This window comes from Rhyacophila brunnea, unplaced genomic scaffold, assembly GCF_057557595.1.
Source record: "Rhyacophila brunnea isolate RB1 unplaced genomic scaffold, BYU_Rbru_1.0 scaffold_19, whole genome shotgun sequence".
NCBI lineage: Eukaryota > Metazoa > Arthropoda > Insecta > Trichoptera > Rhyacophilidae > Rhyacophila > Rhyacophila brunnea.
Window position 1 is genome coordinate 13,451,495 of NW_028232848.1, and position 24,047 is coordinate 13,475,541.

The following is a 24,047-nucleotide window of genomic DNA, read 5'->3' on the forward strand; positions in this document are numbered from 1 at the left end:
TCCCCCACGATTCTGCTGGTAAGTCCAATTTCGTTATTTAGTCAAGAAGAATTTATACTACTCGTATCTGAAAGTCAAGATTAAGAAATCGAGCAAGATCCTAAGTATGCACATAAAAATATGTGAGTAATACGAATGATGCAGGTAGGGATTATTTTATTTTCATAATTATTAACGGCCCACGTGCTCGTCGTAGGTCAAAATTTAGTTTTTATTGTATTTTCAAACCATGATCCTGGACACTCCTTAAACGTTATAGATAATCTATTTATATAATTTTAAAGCCTTATTATCCTTTATAGTTATTTCAAACATTTGATGACTGCATAAAGTATTTTTGTTACATAAAATAGTATTCTTTTCAACCTCTCGCTCTAATGTTTTAGAATATAGTCATATTTCGGTACATAACTGTGCAGTGGTGTTAAGATTTTTTACGTTTATTAATTTTTAAACGCATTTATGAAACCATTAGTATAATTTATTACGAGATAATTTTTGTAAAATATTCACGATAAAAAATTATATTGATAATCTCTGTGATCCCAAATTTGACAAGAATTAGGCATTTTATTATTCAAAAAATCGGCAAGATTAACACATTTGAAGATAATTCTAAAGATACTAATTATAAACTATGTCCTTGACCATTCAAGTATGATAAACATCTTATGAATAATGATTGCTTTATAATAATTATTGACCTAAGAATAAGGTAGTGTTTTTTTGAAATACGCCATTTCTTTTGTCATTCCCCAGTGGTTAAGCTACAACATACGGCCGTAGCCATAAATTGACAAACTATAATTAAAGTAGGGAGTAAAATGATATTGACGCGCGTGTTTTACCATATCCAATACGCATGAAAAAAAGGGTGACATTATTCTTATAGTTATTAACCATATTATATTCCCGAAGTACATTCTGATTAACGTAAGCAAATCTCTCCAGCTGGCCTTAAAAATGGACCTCTGCATTTAATTATTGATTGTCTTATCTAAACAGCAATTAATATTTGATAACCCTCTTCTCCTTTTCTACATTACACTCTTTGAGCCATAGTGCACATGTCAATTAGATAATATTGTCAAATATTATATATCGTTATGTAATATTTTATTTTGGAAGTAGTTATCATGTTCATTATTATCGTATTTTGTAGATTTTTATACTCATTTTTATACACTGTTTGGTGAAGGTATCCTCAAACTCTATCCATTTTTTTGGTTCTTCATTCTTTAGTAGTTCGTAATTCTACCCGACAATGATATTTTGTCAATTCAGCGTACATACCCCGCTACATATTATGTTCAGACAGGCTACGTATGAATGTAAATATAGTATGCCATTTTACGGTTTTTTTGTGAAAGGAAACACACGTAGACATTAAGACACAAGTTGTATTTTGTATTACTCCAATATTAGAGTATATGCTTAATAATTTTGCACTCCAGCTCTAGGATGAAAATGATGTCTTGTATTGTATAAATGTATTTTTTTACATATATTATCTATTTATTTATTAATATATTTTAATACAAGTGAATATTATTTGATCTAATTTTATTTAATCTAAGTGTAGTCAAAAGTGAAGTCAAAAGTCAAAAGTTCTTTACACTGGTAATTAATTACACGGTAATAGACACAGGTTTTTAATGATTACTTGTATACGATCTTTTTACTTCGACATTTAAGAATGTAGGTACGTGTGTCTCGTTTGTATATAATGAAATCATTTCTGAAATTTCCATTATGGTTTTATCTGTACTCACTTTTAGAGCATATATATATAATATGTGAGTTCTATGGAGTTAGATAAAACCTCTACATACCTTAGGGTAGTTTTTCAATCTTTGTGAATCCTTCAGGTATCGCATTGCATTCATCTAACGACTATTTTTATGTACCAGCTACATTGCGTCCGGCTAATCTTTACTCAAGGCTTCCGGTTAAATATTACGAACGCGTGTGTGGTACCCGGCCAAGTGCTCTTATTATCACTCTTTTCACACACTGATTAAATCACTCTTCTCCTACTCAACATGAAAGTTGCTATCTTAGATGTAGGCTTGGAATTATAGTAAGCACTAACCATAAATTACTAATCGTAGTTTAGGTCAATATATATATATACTTATTATAGTAATATATTCTCAAAACGGTATTTTAAAATACTGTCTTATCAAATTAATAAACATAACGTTATTTAATACCTCTAAGCACATAGATTTTATTACTAGTCTATCTTAAAAGTATGTGATACATAAATTCAAAATAAATATGGCGATAACGAAACTTACTAATTTGATCAATTTTCGCTAGTTTTTATTATTTTTGTGTACCTACTTACATACTTGACTTATATTTGTTGAAATAGTTGATCGTAGGCATATCTCGAAGACTAGTAGTAGGTAAACGATCAGTTTTCAATCATGTCCTAATATTTGTGGTTTTATATTATGTTCTAATGACGCGTCCACCTTATTCGTACTGTAGCAAACAACTGGTGAATAATAATTATTGTTCTGCAATGCGTGGTATGGACATTCGCCACTCCATCGGCTGACAAATAATGCGAGTGTGACAGGGAAAACGCAATGCGCCGTTCCAACCCTTATCTGATCTCTGGTTTAATTGTTGCCAAATTTCGATTTATAACCGTGGTTAAAAGAATTTTACTATAAAATTTTAACTACGTTTATTACATAAAATTATTCAATATAGACAATGAATATTTTTAATAATAATATGTTTTTACATTCATCAACAATTGAAGACCTGAGAATAAAAACTGGACAAAGACCAATTTTATAAAAACTATTTCACTATTTAATAGTGAAATTTACAAGAGAGCTTATAAACTGATTTTAAATAATTAAAAGATATAAATAACTTTTTATATACAACGTTTTTAAAGACTGTTGAACCACGTAAACTTAACTTGACTAGCTTAAACGATCAAAAAAAATTGTACTTGACATGTCATATTGATTTCCATAGTAACGCACGTATATATTAATAATTTAGTTGCTAGGACCCCAAACCCCCTAGCAACCAATAATGGTATCGAAATAACTTTTCATACAAAACAGAGTTAACTGAAAATGAAATCAATTCTACCTAAAGATGGCTGAAAGTATTAAAAAATGCATTGGCATCGTGTTCTAATATTCTAAAAGTTTCAAATGTCTAGCTAGTCGGAAAGTTAGTTAAAAATCAATTACAAGATTTGTCCGGACAAATAAGAATACGAGCTAAGAAAAACGTTGTAAAATATGTGTGATTCTATCATTCAAAAAGTAAATGTAATATGATAGTTAAAGTGGTTTTGAACAGTGGTTTTAAATTTAAATAAATTATAATTTAGTTTTTATCCAGTTTTCATTCTCAGGTCTTCCAATTTATTTTTTATTAGAGTAGGGCGAAAATTAGTCATCGTTCTCACTAATATGCTATAAAAAATATTATTGATAGCCCAGGTAATGAAGGTGTCAAGCATAGTATGAAGTTAAACTATAGTTAGCCTCTGAGAAAGCTCGTTCTATTATATCCGTCAATTGGAATACATCTAAGGAGATTTCTTCACATCCTTCTGTCATATAGTGTACTGATGTTAATGCATACGTTTCAGGATTATCCTAAAATAAATATAAAAAACATCGTTATTATGCACTTTATTAATAATTAAACTTATTTTTTTTAGATAATTGGTTAATAATGTAATAACCATCTTCAATATGCCCATATCCTAAGAGCGGAATGCAGAAACATTTGTCATAACAAAAATTTCCTTAGCAGAAAACACTAAGCAGAAACATTGTCCTTAGTTAATATCATTTCTATTGAAAATAATACCATATTTAAAAATTCTCTTTCCTAAAGTTTAGGTAAATTATTTTATAATTGTTAAACGATGACAAAAATATGACAACTGCATTTTATAAATGCAATAACCATAAATACATATTAATATTTAATTATAATACTCTTATGTTTCCGTTCTAAGTCATTATACGTGATTCCACAGACATCGCTAGATATTTTTTTAACATGGCAACACTACACTATCAATATACATATTGAGTTACATTGTTAAATGAATTTGAGTGTATGGACTGTTTTATAGATATGCGAATTTATTTTGACAGCAGCTGTCAGTGGTAAATGGTAATACAGAAAGGGGCGTGTTCATAACAAAAGTAGTCTATGGTTAAGGATTTCTTAACTCTGTACTCAAGATTGTCTATAGTTAAGTCATGCTTTTCGACGACTAATCCTTAGGATCGAAATCTTAGATTGTGCATGCCGCTCTAAGGCTTTTCTACGTAAAACTGTAGATTGATGAATGGGTGCGAGAAAAAAATTCTCACAGATATTCCGGAAAAATGATTATTGGAACAAACAGAGTTACCTAATACAATATTTTTCAAATTAAAAAAAAAATCTTGAGTTTTAGAAGAAAAAAAAACATTTGAGCCATCTTTGAAGTCAATATCCACAGGAACAACACCTTTTCCTAGATTTTAATAACATTAATTGTATTATATGCCTATAAATAGTAAACATTCATTCAATACAACAACAAAATCGAAACTGCTTGAGACTTTTCATATTGGATCTCATAAAATTTAATTGAAATATTTGAAAATAATTATTGTTGATGGAACAACAAGTTTTTAGAAATAAGTGTTAAAACTTGTGGCTAAACATTTAAAATTTAGAACTATATACCCAATGCATATAATATTATTTAATTTTAACTTAAATATCATTGGCCCAGATCGAAGAAATATTAACGCTCATCATAAATCTGGCCCTAGATGTATTTATTATTGATTGTACATCATACCTTGTATTTATTTATAATTGCTAGGTACTAAAAATTTACATAATTTGTTAAAAATAAGTACAAATTTGCACTGCGCTCACAGAATAACAATTTATACGCAGTTTGCGTATGCATCCCCGTTGAGATCAAATACAATTTACCCGATTAGTTAAGTGTGTTAATTGGATGACATTTTATGCATCTGAGCCAAAGTTAAAAATGGAAATAACTCACCATTAATGGGCAAAATATTAGATCATAATTGTCACCACAAGTTTTTGAGCCTCTTCTGCAAAAGTACCCGTCGGATGGATCAAAATAGTCTTTATGACATTTTATTAGACTTGATGGATCAAGCTTTGCCTAAAACATTCTTATATTAATAATTGTTTTTGGTAATTAGTTTATTGAAAATGGTAGATAAATAACCACAACATTAAAGAAGTATAAAGTATTAATTTAGCTCATATCATTTATCTAGAATATTAGTAAGTTAATGTTATTTAGCATCAAAGACCATTATACATAGCGGGAAAAACTTTGCAAACAATATGACATAACTGCTTGCTGTCACCTCCCGAGGCGTTTTGACCGCCGCCCGCTTTACGGATACTCATATTGCGGCAAAAAATTCATGGATATAGGCTTATTATAAATCAATGTACTATCTGACGTCTCAGGCAGTAGCAGATGAACTGCGACATTTTAAATGTTCGTGAAGAATGGCCATTTGATTACTGTAGAACAATATTATGTATATTTAGATCAGCCTTGGATTTGTAGCAATATGGCTTCCCATTTATATGAAAAGGCTGCTATATATGAAACAAAACGTTTGGACTAGCATCGCCCATAATTTATATTGCGGCTAACAAAAATATCATTAAATTTATGAAAAGTAAACATAAAATATTTTGTAGTTTTAAATAATATCGATTGTCTTATTACTTGATATGAGTACGTTTAATCTGATGGACAGAAGGTGGAACTTAATAATGTCAACGAATATTTTTTTTTTTGATTATGACTGAAGTTATTCTACTGATAACGAGTCTGTCAGATGCCAGTCTAGCACCTTTAACAAAGTACCGGAAGCTTGTTAAATTGACGTTCAAAACGGTTTTTGAGTAATATACGAGTATTATATACTGTTATCACCACAGAAACTTTTTCTGGGAGTAAATTAATTAAGACTAGCTGAGCCAGCTGGTGGTCGCCAGTCTGTCTCGCTAGGTCTTGCAGACGGCTTGGAGGTGTAGGATTTTAATATAATTGTGAAGTATGCATAGATTGCGCCATAGTTTTCCCTTCGGGATGGGTTTTTAATTCACGTCAGACAGTTTGACATTTCGCTGATTTGTCATTTTTACAAAATGCAAATCGTCACTGCCAATATAAATTTGGACTAATATGCGTAGTGTATTCAGGAGTCTGGCCTTCACAATATCGTCTAACACCGCCTTAGGCTGCTATGCCTAGCAGAACAGCTGGCAATCGTCGATTGCTACCACTGACATTTGGTTGACAGTAGTGGATTGATCTTGGTTAATGATGATGATGATAACGATATGAATATGTAGATAAATATAATATCACCGATTTTGATAAATACAGCAATTCAAATGACAGAAAGGAATAGAATCAGGCTAGGGAGGCCTTTATCCAGCAGTGGATTGATCCTGGTTAATGATGATGATGACGATATGAATATGTAGATAAAAATAATATCACCGAATTTGATAAATACGGCAATTCAAATGACAGAAAGGAATAAAATCAGGCTATGGGAACCCTTCATCCAGTAGTAGATTGATCCTGGTTACTGATGATGATGATAACGATATGAATATGTTGATAAATATAATATCACCGATTTTGATAAATACAGCAATTCAAATGACATAAAGGAGTAGAATCAGGCTAGGGGCCTAGGCCTTCATCCAGCAGTGGATTGATCCTGGTTGATGATGATGATGACGATATGAATATGTAGATAAATATAATATCACCGATTTTGATAAATACGGCAATTCAAATGACAGAAAGGAGTATAATCAGGCTAGGGAGGCCTTTATCTAGCAGTGGATTGGTTCAGGTCGACGTTGATAAGGATGATAGAAATAGGTATACTATTACAAATTTGTTTAACCGCTAGTAGTAGAATCAGGTTGCGGAACCCTTCATCCAGCAGTGGATTGATCCTAGTTGATGATGATGATGATAACAATATGAATATGTAGATAAATATAATATCATCAATTTTGATAAATACAGCAATTCAAATGAGAGAAAGAAGTAGAATCAGCGTAGAGAGGCCTTTATCCAGCAATATATTGGTTCAGGTCTATGATGATGATGACGATATGAATATGTATATAAATATAATATCACCGATTTGGATAAATACAGCAATTCGAATGACAGAAAGGAGTAGAATCAGGCAAGGGAGGTCTTTATTAAGCAGTGGATTGGTTCAGGTCGATGATGATGATGATGATGATATGCAGATAAATATAATATCACCGATTTTTATCAATACAGGGATTCATATAACAGAACAGAGTAAAATCAGTCTATGGAGGTCTTTATTAAGCAGTGGATTGATCCCCGTTGATGATGATGATGACAATTATGTAGATAAATATATCACCGATTTTGATAAATACAGCAATTCATATGACAGAAAGGAGTAGATTCGGGCTAGGGAGGCCATTATTCAGCAGTGGATTGGTTCAAGTCGATGATGATAAGATGGATAGAAATATGTATAATATCACAAATTCGTTAAACCAATAGTAGTAGAATCAGGTTGCGGAACTCTTCATCCAGCAGTGGATTGATCCTGGTTGATGATGATGATGATTATGATGACGATATGAATAGGTATGTAGATAAATAACATTAGAAATTCAATACTGTCAAGAATACAATCAACGTAGAGAGGCCTTCATCCAGCAGTGAATTTATTGAGGCTCGTGATAATAATGTCATTATATAATATAGATAGGTAGATAATAATATAATACCACTGATTTTGATAAATATAACAATTCATGTGTAAGTAAGGAGTAGAATAAGGCTGAGGAGGCCTTCATCCAGCACTGGATAGGTCAAGATTGATGATGATAGGGACGATATAAATAGGTAGATATTATACAATATCACACATTTTGATGACTATAACAATTCGTATTAATTTGTTTCATTGTTTGCAATGGCAACTTTGTTAGTTTAATATGACTATATTCTGATCTATGGAAATTAGTAGCCTAGGTAATTATTCAATAAAAAAATAGTGTGTGAACAGCCACAAAGAAGTATTTAAAAAAATCAAATTTGGAATATCACGTTATCTATGATATGGCGGACAATAGCGGACGCGCCTGTCAGATTTTTATTTACGTAGTGAATTGTACCAAGATTATGGTTTTTTCACCGGAAAAAAGTGCGCTAATGCCTACATTACGATATTTGAATAAAAATAATCAAATTAGTTTGTCAAATAAAGGATTAGAAGGTCTTAAGCGACGAAGACGTCATTCTGTAAGGCGTAAATAGTGAATATGGCGATTGTATACGATTTGTAAGAAAATATCGGATATAAACGTCACGTACATGTAAAATCATGGAAAATTTCTGAAATGTGTTCAATTCAATCGGTAGATGAATCGGTAGCGCACATTTTGAAGTGAAGATGTAAAAATAACAATAAAATGTCCATTAAATGAGCTGTTAGTGCGTTTTCCAAAATCTCTTAGGATAATTATATATAGGAGATCATTAAATTCTACACAAAAAAAGGTCTCTTACATAGTATTATATTTGGCAAGATAAACGGTTTTACCACAATTTTTTTTCACGACTTTTTTGTCGAGTCTGCCGAATGGCATAATCTGTTCTAACGCCATTACAATAAAGGTGATGTTGCTATAAATTCCCGATGCTTTTAGTCGGGTCTGCCGAACGGTTTGGCTCGAACGGATTCGCTCAAATGAACATCGACACACGAAACACTATTCTAACGCCATTACAATAAAGGTGATATTGCTATAAATTCCCGATGCGTGATATCGCATAATGGAAATTGCGTGACGTCCACCTATACGTCCATCGCTGTGCGTGAATTTAATTGCTAGCTACTGTATTGAGTGCGTAGTCCATTAATAATGTCATTGCATTAGGTACTAAAAATAAAGCAAATAATCCTTTTTGATTCTTTGTTTTACCATTGCATACGTATATTTTAAAAATTGAATGAACATACGTCATAAAGTGTTTTATTTAAATTATTTATATCGTATACTCACCACTTGATGCTTGTTTCCCATTATTTCAGTATATTTATCGTATATTCCATAACATTGGCCTGTATTAAAAAATATCTGCTGAAGTGGAAAACAAATAACTCTTTCCACTTCGTACGGCATGTCAAGGACAAGTAACTTTATGTTATTAAAATCTGCAAATAAAATAAAAATATGCCCTTATAGTGCTCGATATTAAATTTTGTATCTACATTAGTATGGTAGTAAAGTGTTAGTTTCTAGAATGCAACAATTTTGACTTGAGGCTTGGTGGCGGCGCTAGTGTTGTTATCGAAATATTGTAGAAGTATTGCCAGGATTGTATGATATTATTATTTACCACTTCCTTGATAATATCAGAAATAAAAATACAGTGTCATACGGTACATAATTTGAATAATACTTATTATTTCCTATCAAGTTAGATTTAGTTATTTGGTAATATTAAAATATCAAATGATTTGACCCCTCATCGTCCTGGTTATTTTGTCAACATTTTTTCTCGGCTGACTTCGACTTATTTTAATATACTTAATATAATTTTCCTTCAATCACTTTCCAAAAAAACCTACAGTAAATACAAAATTATACCAAACGCCAAATTCTTGTGTAGTAAAAGGAAGGAAATGGTACACCAAGCTGCCGCGCATCAAGTTCAGCGTTTCGCATTCTAGACCCGTGGATGCCAAGTTATAAACATAATACGGTTGGGATGCGTTTTAATTTCCATAGATCGAATATAGCACAATAAATGTCCAATATTGCATTATCTATTAATTGATTTTATGTATGTATTTATATTATCTACCTTTGTGGAATTCATTTAATGTTTTTGTAATATTCCTTTCTATATCTGGTAATGAACGTTTTAGCAAACTTTCAACAAATTTTCCACTTCGACTAATATACTTTCCATTCTTCATTTGTTCGATATCAAGTCGACATTCACCACCTTTTGACAGAATTATATTCGGATGAATTAAAGCTCCGTAACAAATATATTCGTACAACACTCCTCTTCTTATATGTTCTACTTCTCTCGCGCTAAAAAATGTATAATAATATTACAATCAATTAGATTTTTTTTATAGACTATAATTTTATTATATTATCAATAGAACTTTCATAACGAGATTCAGCTGATATTCAAATAGATAAAAAACTTTTTAGCTTTCAAAGCTCTATCAAACACAGAATAGTTGCTTTCTTCCGCCATATTTTCCGCAATGATAAGTATGATTTACTCTATCTCAGTATGCGGTGAAAGGTAGGTAGAATAAAATTTTCTTGGAAACCCTCGTAAGTGGCGTAATGGCAACTAAAAGTCTGTCGCCAACTTTTGATAAAAAACGGCACTAAAAGAAAAACAGGCTTTTAGTTTAAGAAAAATTAGCTTACATCAATGTAGCTAATCTGTATAAATAATAAAAACAGTTTCTTTGAAATAGTCAGTTTTTTTTTTAAAACGTTTAAAAGATTAATTTTACATGTGCTGTTTGTATCTGTATTTGGAATAACATGAATGTGAGAGATTGACCCTGCGGCAATATAAAATTATTAACTACAATATTTTTATTTGTAGCTTACTGTAAGATTTGAATCGCCCATGGAAGTTCTTGCGAGACCAATGGATCACGTTTTAGTATTCCACAAGATTTTGGCTTTTTTATTGTTGGAAACATACTGTCACATCCACTTTTATCAGACCTATAAAAAATATAATACAATGATTGCTTGACATTATTTGATGGATATTATTTATAATTTCAAAAGTAGTGCTTATAATTATCATAACAATATCAACAAAGTATGGTTTGTAGTTGGTAATGAAATTTATTATAAGCAAGAAATTTAAATAGTTGAATGGATATACATAGTTATGTATATATTATATATATACTAGCTAACCCGGCGAACTTCGTACCACCTCAGAATCAATAATCTTGTGTTAACTTATTATCTGAATTAAATTCAGTTTTTTATTAAGTTAAAATGAATACTCAAAATGAATATTAAGTTCAATAAATGTGCAAAAATTAAATCAAAATGAAAACTATTTTAAAACATTGAACTATACACACTGTACACCCACGATGACCGCGTGGATTAAGCGCCGGTCTATAGTGTCGAGGATCCCAGGTTTGAATCCTGGGTCTGGCAAGTTCACATATTGTTTTTCAATTTGTGCATGAGTCAGAGTATGGTCCTAATAGGTTGAGCAAGTGGCTGACATTCATTTCTCATAAAAATAAAATCTGTTAATACAAACCTCCACTTTGTGGAGGCCCATATGATCCTATTAGGATCGGACATGGTCAAAAGAAACAAAAACGTGGCAGCAAGGCATTTGCTTTATTGAAGCGAATCGAAATGATTCGCGTAGCATTGTTGCACTACTTTCTGTTAAATATTTGCTGGATGGGTTGCACTCGGGTCGATTCCCTTCATTAAAGCATCTTGTGATATACGACATTTTTCGTTTTGATGTCAATGAGTATCGTTTTCAAGCAAATTGAGCTGTTGACATGAAGTACGAAATGTTGGGCACACTACACCATTGACAGTTAGACATTTCGTCTATCATTCTTTCTTTCTTTTGTTTGTTTGTTTCTTGTTTATTGTTTCTGTCATGTATCAGAGATGGCGTTGTATACGGATTTAAATTTTTTGTGATTTTCTTTTTTTTTCGAATCGTGAGGTTCATCGTTCAAATTCGTCGATATCAGTCAAAAGCCGTTCCATACAAAATGTATGAGAAAATGAATTTTCTTTATAATTTATTTTTTCCGTGATTTATCCGATGTTTTAATAGTTATTCTGCTATTTGGAGTGGAGACAAATCCAGCAAATCAAAGATCATAAAAATCGGTCCAGCCGTTCTTGAGTTATAAATGGTGTAACTAACCCGACGTTTTATATATATAGATAAATAGGGTTGTACAAGTTCTGGTATGAATTCGTTTTTATCATGCAATAAAGCCAGTGTTTCACGAGCTGTATGGCATGTGACCCCATCCTTTTAGAATGACATATTTTCTAAATCGAAATCTTTAAATTCCATTAAAAAAAATCGTTCATTTGGCTTATAGCGGGTGCTATTAATTCTAAAAGTCGCTTTTTCAAAAATTTATGAAGTTTGGCCCGATGACACCTTCAGCTCAAAAAGCGCACCAAACAGTAACTTTCGCAGTTGAATCATTCGTGGGTTTACGTTGTATTAAATATGTTAGTTTTCTTATTAATGTACCCATTGAGATGAAAATATCTTAACACTAAAAATAATTTTCCTTGAAAAATCATCATCAGTTGTTTGTTCTTCCAAAACCCAATCGGCAAATCTGTGACGCTTACTTTACTTCTTGCGTTAACTGGATCTTTGTACAAAATTCGTCATCTCGACATTTCTGGCTCTTGCGTCACACTTTCGGATACAATAGAAATATTTTTGTCTGATTGGGCTGGACCGACGTATACTGGTGTCAGCCATTCTAAAATTTAACTAGTTTCTTCATTTTTTTTAATAAGCTTTCAAATACAGCCTTCAGTTGTTGATCAATGATTTATACCAAATTCTGTCCGTATCTATTAGCTATGATTGTACGATTTTTATGCGTTTTTATAGTAGATAGACGATCCATTGTACACAATCACTGCTGACCTGTTAATTAATTTGTAATTCCCTCATTTAAATATAATGTTAATTATATCTAATAGCCAGGTAATGCAAACACGCCAGTCGCGGTGTCAGCACTAAATGAGTTAAATGATAGATATTGTCAACTGACTATGACAAATATTTGGCATGTAACAAATGAAAGAACTGTAAAATTCATACCACGAGTTCGATAACCTTATAGGTACATACTTTTATTATAACAATACTAATATAATAATAATTATATTACTTATAGGTACGTATTGACGTCATGTGTAATATTTTTTTTTATTAAATTAACTTATTTATTTGTATTAATTATACTGAGTTATGTATTCAAAAATAAATATTAAATTTTAAAGTTTTGCTAGGTAACTCTCAAATAATAAATCCTGACAATTAAAAAAACACTTAATTTCAAACACGGAAAACTCTCGTATTGGAAACCAATGAGATAATAGAAGTCTTGTCATATATTATTTTAGTTTTAAAAAAATATTTTATGAAAATATTCTTCAGATCAACAGTAAAATAAAACATTTATTATGTGCGTACCTACTATACTGCACTACTAAGAAGACAGAGTTTTTGGTTTTAGTGAAATAAGAAGCCAATTATTAGTCTTAGTATTAGTCTTAGCCAAAGTCTTAAACTAGGTACTAATATTAAGTAATATTATTATCTTATATTAAGTAAAATTATTGGATCGTTTTGATATAATATCTAAAAATAGACAGTTCGCAGGGCTAATACATCATATTATAAATAATCTAATATAACTAAAACTGTATTAGGTTCACAAAATCAAATAACTGAACTTGAACTTATATGATCAAAATAAATTAAGTAGTAAGGCTTATTAATTAGTCCAGATAAAAAAAAACATACAATAATAAAAAGAAATAATTACTTACCATCTTACAAATTTTTCATTTATTAATTTCAACATTGTATCACGAGTTTCGTTGACCATATTCTCGAAATTATATTCATGTTTCGTCTCGTATTTTATTCTAGTGTTCTTGTCATGAATTTTATAATAATTGAAATTATTACTCATTTTTAGAATATAGTCTCTGCGTCTTTGCATTGTTTTTAATGTATTTCTCAGAAGTTGATTTTCTTTTTCCAAATTTCGTATTGATTTAGATTCAGTATTGCACATTTTCAAGGCACCGTCAGCCATCTTTATAATCTTTTCTCTGACTTTTTTTTCTTCTCCTGCATATATTTTTTTAACATCTTGCGAAATATCTACTTCACCCTCTTCAATATCATGAACTAATATCCTCGATTTGTCAGTGGAAAGAAGTATAACCTTCCATCCACCAGAAGTGACACTTTTTAATATTGCAATGTCTCCAGTAGCTTCATTTACAGAAAGTGCTCTATTTGTATTTCCCAATCCTGTTACTTTTTCGAGAATAATTTTGTCGTCGACTGTCTTCGGAGTATTTGTATTAATTGCGTATAAAAAACCTACACCATTTTTACGGTTTACTCCAATAATAAATACCAAATTATTTTTCTTGTCGACACCTAATTCGTAGAAACGGACATTACTTTCAGTTGGAATCTAAAAATAAATTGACAGATACTTAATACAATTTTATTTATAAAATTTTATAAAATTAAAATATAAATAAACATCGTGTAAAAACACAATACATATTATTTTGTTAGGCTTCAATGTAAATAAGTGAGATTATGCGTCTCAAATAAAATGGAGAGACGTTTAATTTGTTATTATTTTTCCTTTCAAAGTAACGGATATTGCATAACCTAAATTTCAATTCATTAATAACCGTGCCCTTACTTTTTCATACAACATAACCATCTTGTATGAGGGGGTTAAGGACATTAATGTGCAGTTCATTATGTTACTCGATTTATGGCCTGAATTGAATATTTTGAATAGAATTATTGTGTTGTTTTGTTGTTTAGTATTTTGTGAGCCGTTTGGCAGTCAATTTTATGATTATATTGCCTATACAGAGTTTTAAGAGTTCATCGTTTCTTTTTTAGTATTAGCTTGTCCATGCCTTACAGTTTGTGTGGCCGTCATATGGACAGCAGTCATCGTCCTTCAATTTAAATATTTTTAGATATGCTCGCAGTGCTTCGTGGCCTGTTAGTATCTGTGTGAGTTTGTGTGCTATGAATGAAAAGCGTGATGGCATAAACTTACTTGTTAACATTTGCTGTCACATCGCTATCATTGCTACATTGCTATCACAAAAAATGTCACAGTTTCATTCCATTATCACTAAAACATAACTAGAATAATATTAATAAAACTTGCGCATCTTATAAATTACATTTTTTACACAAATTAGGTAGCATTTTTTGATTGTAGTACCCCATACATCCTTCTCTTAAATAAACTTTGCTTGTCAATGATACTATTAATCGGAAGCCTTTGCCGATTCATGCTTTACAGTTGGCTTGTAGATAGAAATACAATAAAAAAATTGACTTCCTTGATTTAATTTAATTGACTGAAAAATTTTTGCGTTATCAAGAGTTATTTATTTCTTCGATCGGTTGAATTTTGAGTTACTAATCTAAATTTACGTAGCATATTAATTCACAGTACGTTTTAAAAGTAGAAAATTTAGACTAGGGATTAAAATGCCGAATGAAAATACTGATACTGGTATTTCGATATTTCCTATTGAATACCGGAATTCGCGAAATATTTGAAAAAAAAAAACGGAATTATCTATATATTAAAAATCTCTTAAAAATATTATTTTTGTTATGGCAAAAATATCTAAAAAGCTACATATTGTTATTTTATAAGTAAACTTTTAAAAATAGGTAAAATAAGAAATGGTAGAGATTCTGATGTTTATAAATACCTAGTAGTTGAAATATTGCACTTTTTCATGATAATACAAATGAACCGTATTTAACCGGGATTTCAGATATATCTACTTATACTTATTAGTTATTAGTATACCTGATAACTTCTTAAATCCGCGAGCGACTGGGGAAAATATTTGGATAAATTTAAAATTAAGGAAGTATGTGGGTACTTACATATCTGTAATGCAAGTGTATTTTATAAATCTGCACATGTCATTGTTGGTCACCAAGAATGTTGAAGGGCAACGAAAATAAAATAGACATTTCGTAGCCCGATAAAAAAATTACGGTCCCGTGAAACATTTTTCTGTTTATGAATACATTCTGTTTCCACTTTTAGTACCAAATATATCGGTATTGTCTGATTTTTAAAACCAGTATTTCGGTGTCGAAAAATATCGGTATTGCAATCCCTAATTTATACCTTGAATGCTTAATTTACCGAATTCGCCCTTCAACTGCGCCCAATATCACCCGGTTTTAACTTGATATGGGAAAGACTTTTTTGAATTATTGTCAAATTAGTTATCATAAATATGTGTAGTTTTTGTAGGCTTCAGTTAGTAGGAATCGCTATATATTATATTGTATGTGTGCGAGTGTGTAATAACCAATTAATTTCAGTTTTCAAACTTGATAAATTAAACTTACATAAAGTTAAAACTGATGTGACGATATAATAATATATAAATAAAAATTAAATACTTTTTGCGATTTACTCTTCTTGCTGTCCATATTTTTATGAAGGATTAAATTCGGTCCATAATATTCCAATTTGTTTCCTAAGCTGTCCATTACAGACTTGTCTTTTATTTGTATTGTTTTTTGCTCAAAATTATCATTAAATTGATCAGAATCTGTATTTAAATATCGACGGGTCTGATTTCCGATAAACACCTGTAAAAATAATTATTATTAAAGTAAAATATTGATGTATTTTTTTACTGTCACCATAAAACATCGATGAGGTCTATAAATCGATGGAATTTTGAAATACACAATAAACCTACTAGTTTTGTATTTTATATTGAAATTAATTTTACTTACATTGAAACTTAAACTTAGCACAGTTTTTTTATTAGCATGTTTATTGTTGTATAAAATGCTCTAAAGTAGAAACATTATCTACAAATCATAACATGATATAAAAAAATATTTTCATAATATTACGTAACAATATTATACTGACCGTTTAACTTCGGGAACCACTAATCAACCAATTATATATGGCAGTCTAGTATGTTAATAGTCAATAGTCTATTTACTACTACTATTCTAAGATATTTTAGAAAACGCAGACATTGCTTATTTAAGTGTCATTTTGTTGATTTTTAAACGATTTCACTTCAATTTTTAGAGCCACGTACATACTATGATTTGAATCCAGTACAATTTTATAAAACTCAACATAATCACAGATAATATCAGTTTTAAAAACGCGTTTTCTATCCGTCACCATACTTATTGGCGTCTTTCCATCCGTCTACTGCAAATTAATTATGACGTTGCATAATCTAATATATAAAAATTAATATTTGTTTGTTTGTTTGTTTGTTTGTTCGTATTTTATGCGCTGCCATACCGTTCATCCGATTGCGATAAAACTTTGTAAACTTATTGCTTGCACTTGCGCTAAGAGTATACGCTATACTTATATACAAAAATGAATGTCTGTATGTCTGTTTGTATGTCTGTCTGTCCCGTATGCGTTCCTATACCATTCATCCGATTGCGATGAAACTTTCATCAGTTGTTGTGGTAACACCCATAAAGGTTTCTAAATAAGTACAAATATCTTTTTCTTCTTCTTTTTCATTCTATCTTCTTTTATTCGTATGGTCTCTATATCATTCATCCGATTGCGATGAAACTTTCGTCAGTGGTTTTGCCAACACCCGCGAAGGTTTCTGAATTTGTACAACCATCTTCTTCTTCATCTTCATTATATCTTCTTTTATTCGTATTGTTCCTATACCATTCATCCGATTGCGATGGAACCTTCGTCAGTTGTTGTGGTAACACCCGTAAAGGTTTCTGAATTAGTACAACCTTCTTCTTTATCTTCTTCATTATATCTTGTTTTATTCGAATGGTTCCTATATCATTCATCCGATTGCGATGAAACCTTCGTCAGTTAATGTGGTAATACCCGCAAAGGTGTCTAAATAAGTACAACTATCTTCTTCTTTTATTCTATATTCTTCTATTCGTAAGCGTTCCTATTCCATTCATCCGATTGCAATAAAACTTTCGTCAGTAATTGTACCAACACCCGCAAAGGTTTCTGAATTAGTACAACCATCTTCTGCTTCTATTATATCTTCTTCTATTCGTATGCGTTCCTATACCATTCATCCGATTGCAATAAAATTTTGATCAATTGTTGTGCTTACGCCCGCAAAGTTTATGAATTGATACAACTATTTTCTTCTTCTTTTTCTTCTATTCTATCTTTTTCTATTCGTATGCGTTCTTATACCATTCATCTGATTGCGATAAAATTTTGACAAGTTGTGGTGCGCACACCCGCAAAGGTTTTTGAATTAGTACAACCATCTTCTTCTTCTTCTATTCGTATGCGTTCCTATACCGTTCATCCGATTGCAATGAAATTTTGACCAGTTGTTGTGCGCACGCTCGCAAAGATTTCTGAATAAGTACAACCATTTTCTTCTTCTTCTATTCGTATGCGTTTCTATACCATTCATCCGATTGCAAGGAAATTTTGACCAGTTGTTGTGCGCACGCTCGCAAAGATTTCTGAATTAGTAAAACCATTTTCTTCTTCTTCTATTCGTATGCGTTTCTATACCATTCATCCGATTGCAATGAAATTTTGACCAGTTGTTGTGCGCACGCCCGCGAAGGTTTCTGAATTAGTACAACCATTTTCTTCTTTTTATATTCGTATGCGTTTCTATACCATTCATCCGATTGCAATGAAATTTTGACCAGTTGTTGTGCGCATGCCTACGAAGATTTCTGAATTAGAAAATCATCTTCTTCTTCTATTCGTATGCGTTTCTATACCATTCAAGCGATCGCGATGAAACTTTTTTCAGTTGTGCGCAGACCTGCGAAGGTTTTTAAATTAGTATTATATAAAATACAAAGTTTGTTGTTTGTTTGTTCCATCCAATTTTGATTTTTTTTTACTACATATTAATAACATTAATAACGTTTGCATATTTTGGATTCGATTTTAAATTAGTGTTCTTTTATTTGACCTTCACTCCTTCTAGAATTATTTTCATATTGCCATATTGTATTACGCAGATATTTTAATAAAAAAAAAATAATTACCTTTTATTATTTTTTAAATATCTAAAGTAAATATAACCACGAAGCGACCCTGTGCGAAGCCGGGTACTTCAGCTAGTAATAATATAATATTATATGATATCAGTGGCAAAGACTTCATACTAAGCAATTATTTAAAGCCTACTTTTTAAGCGTAAAAATATTTTTATTGCCTATTATTGACGTATTAAACAATAAGCAGCTGATTATTTTATAGACTACAAAAATAATATAATTTGTCAACGACATCTGTCATTTATAATATGTAGCAATTATACCACTCAGCATTAAACATATATAACACACTTTAATATATGTTTTGTTGTCAATCTGTAATCGTCAGGATTTCTTCAATGATAACTAGAGTATAATATCATGATTAATTAATTGTTAATTGCGACTCTTAATATTTACTGATTCTGTATTAATTGAAAAAAAACAATACATGAGATCCTCACTTACTGATTGAGTCAATCACGCGACGTACTAATATCGTCATGAGTCCTTCACTCGACATAGTTAACCGTCATTTCACTCAAATCAAGTCTCTCAGTTCATTAATATAATCAATCTCTTGATCACACTGATCACACCACTACATCCGTATTCGCAAATTTATTCTCACGCTGTCATCGTTACATTTGTGTTTATTGTATTCTTATACCGATAAATATACTTTCCTCTCAACAACCAAACCACGAATTTTTCTATCCAAAATCTTCATCCCCCAAATATATGTAGAAATGTATAATACATTGACTGCCGATTAAACATACATGTATCTACTCCTACTGAGACAATATTATTGATGCTAATACATAGAAGATACCAACACAATCATACAAGCCTTTAGTTTTTATAAGCATACATTAATGTATTTCATTGCGCTGGATTCGTCCCGTAGTCTTGGGGCTTAAGATAATTTTCTAGATCGAGTTCAAATTTCGGTTGAGGCATTAGACACTACTTATTTTAAATATCTTTTTTAGTACCAACGTGTATTTTTTTCTATAATATCTATTATAAAAAGGTAAATTATAATATTTTTTATTCAGAAAAAAAATTGAAGATGAGCAAAACTTAAATTCAAATAAGTACTTACTGTAAATAATTACAAGATAAAAAGAACTTTTTATATATCACCTTTTTCAATTTTCTGTTCTATCTTTTAATAATTTATTACAAATAAGGCAATAATTGTCAACAAATCATTTTTTTGCTATTTTGCAACAAATAATCAAATATAGAATACTGAAATGTCATTTTGATTTCCATAGTACGCACGTATATATTAATAATTTAGTTGCAAGGACCACCCCCTTAGTAAACAATAATAGTGGATTGGATGAAGGATTTCTTCCGAAATAACTTTTCATACAAAACCGAATTAACTGAAAATGAATTCAATTCTACCTAAAGATGGCTAAAAGTATTAAAAGAATGCATTGGCATCGTGTTCTAATATATTCTAAAAGTTTTAAATATCTAGCTAGTCGGGAAGTTAGTTAAAATCGATTGCAAGATTTGTACTGGATAAACAACCACCGGATAAACAAGAATACGAGCTAAGAAAAACGTGATAAAATATGGATGTCCTAGGACATGTTTTCAGTTATCTATTACAGCTTACCTTTTTTCAACATACACCATATTATATGTCACTGATATAATATATATATTTATTTATACTACATAAGAAATGATAGAATATAATATCAGAAAGGCACTTTTTGCATGGCAACTCTTAAGCGCAACCCACATTGAGGTCCATGTCACGGTGCTTGTCGCCTACTGTCATGGGCTGCCGCTACGGGAAAAAAAGTGTGTACTGTCGTTATTCCTGTTGTTTAAAATCTTATCAGATTGATGCTCCCATCCCGTAGCACATTTTGAACCTTCAAACGAACATTGTCAGTTGGAAAAATTTGCCGTAATCATTAAAACAAGAATGAGCGCACTTCACGTTTAACTTCACTGCATCTGCACCTGCGTTTTGAATGTTTTTATCATATTCGTTCATTCGTTATTATTCATAGACGTTCTTTTTTTATTTTTAGCAGTTGACACTATGTATTTTCTATGAAAATGTTGTCTATTTATTATCTATGGTCTGCAGGTTGTTTTCTATTATCTATGAATGTCATACCGCATGTATTTAACGTACGCACACGTAAAAACTGTTCAAATTAATTGAAATTAGCATGAATAATCCATAATAATTCAAATTACTAATACATTATATTAGGCACTTTTCTTTAGTGTCATTATTTAGTGAATTTACTAGACGGTGCACGTTCAAAATATTCTGCAAAATGACGAAACTATAGAATTTTTTATTACCGTGAGTTCACGTGATAATGCGCGACATGCACCGTAATGTGGTTGGGCCGCGCTTTACTTTCATTTCTTAAGACTGGTCATATTTCTCATTATAAATATTTAAAAACATGGGTAAATGAGAAATAATATGATCACTCTCAGGAATAAAAGAAAATAAACTGCATATAAATTTGATTTATTAAAATTATTGAAATACACTCACCGAAGTTTCATTCGTGCTATATGACAATCCATTTGGCATAGGCTTAGAAGTATCTTTTATTAAACTTCCTATCCAATATGTCGAATCGAGTATCTTGATCTTTCCACATTTGCCTGATGTAAGGATAAAGAGTAAAATGTAAATTGACAAAAATCTTATTGATAATGTCATTTTTCACCTTAAAATTTACTTCTCAAATGATATATTATTTTATAAAATTCAAAATTGATGTCAACATCTGTTTGATTTTCAACACCGTACTACACATAAGAAATAATATTTTATATTGTTATCAAAAATAATTCAATGGCAGGTCAAAAATTCTCACTTCGTGTTATTGAGCTTACTGCTGTAATAATAATTTCTAAGATAACACAGATTCTCAATCACATAAACACACATATTAATTTTATTGTAATAATTTAGAATAAAAGTTTAATGTTTTATTTATCGATTATGTAATAATTAAGTAATGACAGTAATAATCTGTAAAATATCTGGTACCTACTTCTTCTTCGTGATAAATTCAATTGTTTTTGGTTGCTATGGTTTCCTGCTCTATTATTTTCCGCCTGTCGCTAGTGCTGCCACACTAATAATACTTATTAAAATATCATTTTTTTTTAAACAAAATTTAATACTTTAAATAACATATTTTTTTTGATACCATATTAAATTATATATATATTAATATTAATATGGTATATATATATATATATATATATTAATATGAATTGTCAAAAAATAATATATTATAATTATTATAGAAAACATTTAATCTCGTGTTTGATGAAAAAGTGGATTTATCACCTAACACCAATAAACGCGAGATTTTCTCCGTAATCACATGGCAACGTAAATGTTTAAAATTTAAAATTGCATTATTGCGGTTTCTGCAATAATAAGTATTCGTCTACTAAATTCAAAGGAATTGTAGTTTCATATTATCGTCAACAAATTATTATAATTTCTTCTTCTTCTTCTTCGTGGTGTCGGGTTTTCAATGGCTATACGATATTATGCTGTCCGCGGATTTACGTTGACAAAATATAGTTATTATTAAAGCGTCATAATAGTAACACAAGGCTTTCTCATGTCTTATGGTAGAACAGTCGAGAGGTATGCAGTGGGGCCAAATGCAAAACGTAGTGAGCAGACATGTCGAGACGTTATCAAACAAACCATAAATTTTTCGTCATATTTTATTATGATCTCGTTGCAATTACAGTTTTGGTCACCACAGAATGTTGATTCTATAGTTTGTTTAATGTGTGCCGTACTATTTATAGTCTATTAAAATATTATCTTTTTTGTTTTTGATAGGTAAAGTAGTATTAGTATATTATCATACACATGAAAAAAAACTCAGATTTTTTTATTTTGTTCTTGAGGTGGACATTGCATATTCGCATCTCCAATAAACTGACTCTTACTAGGATTATGTAAACAGTTTACTAATAATATTATATTATAGTGCACTATACGATAAACGATATCATTAAATCTTTAACAATTCAACGCAATTTTTTTCTCGAAAATCACATGCAAAAAATCATTACGGATAGTAGTGGTCAGATGAGCAGTTGTAGGGTGGTGAAGTGAGGTTTGGATGGAGAGGCGCCTACATCTAACCATTGTCGATCGTGCGGGGTTACTCGGAGCTAATAACGCATAAAATTGAGTGACGAGTAGGTAAAGCGGAAAAAATATAGTATGAAAATTAATAATGTATTCCCTTGAGAATAAAAAGAATGATAATGTAATAGATAACTTGTAATCATAACTCTTTACCTTTTGCATGTTAGTTGTTTAGTCTAAAACAGCGTTGTCCAACTGGCGGTCCGCCAAATTTTTTTTCGGCCCGCGAGCTGTACAGTAAACTTTTCATCAAACGTCGAGAAGAGAATTTCGATTTTTTTAAACCTGAATTAGATACCCTGGTTGATAATTTTAATACAAGATTTTCTCAATTTGATAACTTTAAGCTGAGTATTAATTTATTCAGTGATCATTCAATATCGTTATTAGCTCTGTTGATCCTAAACATTGATTGAAATTATGCGACCTTCAGGCTGACCCATTTATTGCATCTAGTGGAGCAACTGGAACTTTTCGATATAGAAAAATACCCAAAAATGAGAGATTTTGGACTTTAAATAACTTAATAATATTATTGTTTTTATTAGTTCTAGTTATGTGTTATTTTTAATTTTTTGTATAAAAAAATAATTCTTGAATTGACATTAACTGAATTTTTATTTACCTATCCTCTTTGGCCCCGAAATGTTTGCTAAAGAAAAAATGGCCCGCGGCCTAAAATAAGTTGAACAGCGCTGGTCTAGAAAAAAATAATATTTGACAAACTCAGTATATACACAGGTTATCAATTACGATGAACTTTATGAATTATATCATATTCATAGGATGGTCACAAGTTATATTATTACTTGATTGACGATCATATCGATATAATAATACATTATAACGTAAACCAATTATTTGTGGTAGGTATTAAGTGTTTTATACTTATTCTATACGCTGTGATTGTTA

General features: G+C 30.6%; 1 long non-coding RNA gene across 1 annotated transcript; it reads right to left on the reverse strand.

Annotated features, from left to right (window-relative positions):
• Window positions 1–1,849: 1,849 nt before the first annotated feature.
• LOC147072764 (uncharacterized) lies at window positions 1,850–21,785 on the reverse strand. Its single transcript, XR_015070565.1, has 8 exons — window positions 21,498–21,785; window positions 16,361–16,552; window positions 13,702–14,363; window positions 10,720–10,839; window positions 9,941–10,176; window positions 9,136–9,287; window positions 5,063–5,191; window positions 1,850–3,638 (listed from the first exon to the last, which is right to left on the reverse strand). It is a non-coding gene; the product is annotated as an uncharacterized LOC147072764 (long non-coding RNA).
• Window positions 21,786–24,047: the final 2,262 nt, after the last annotated feature.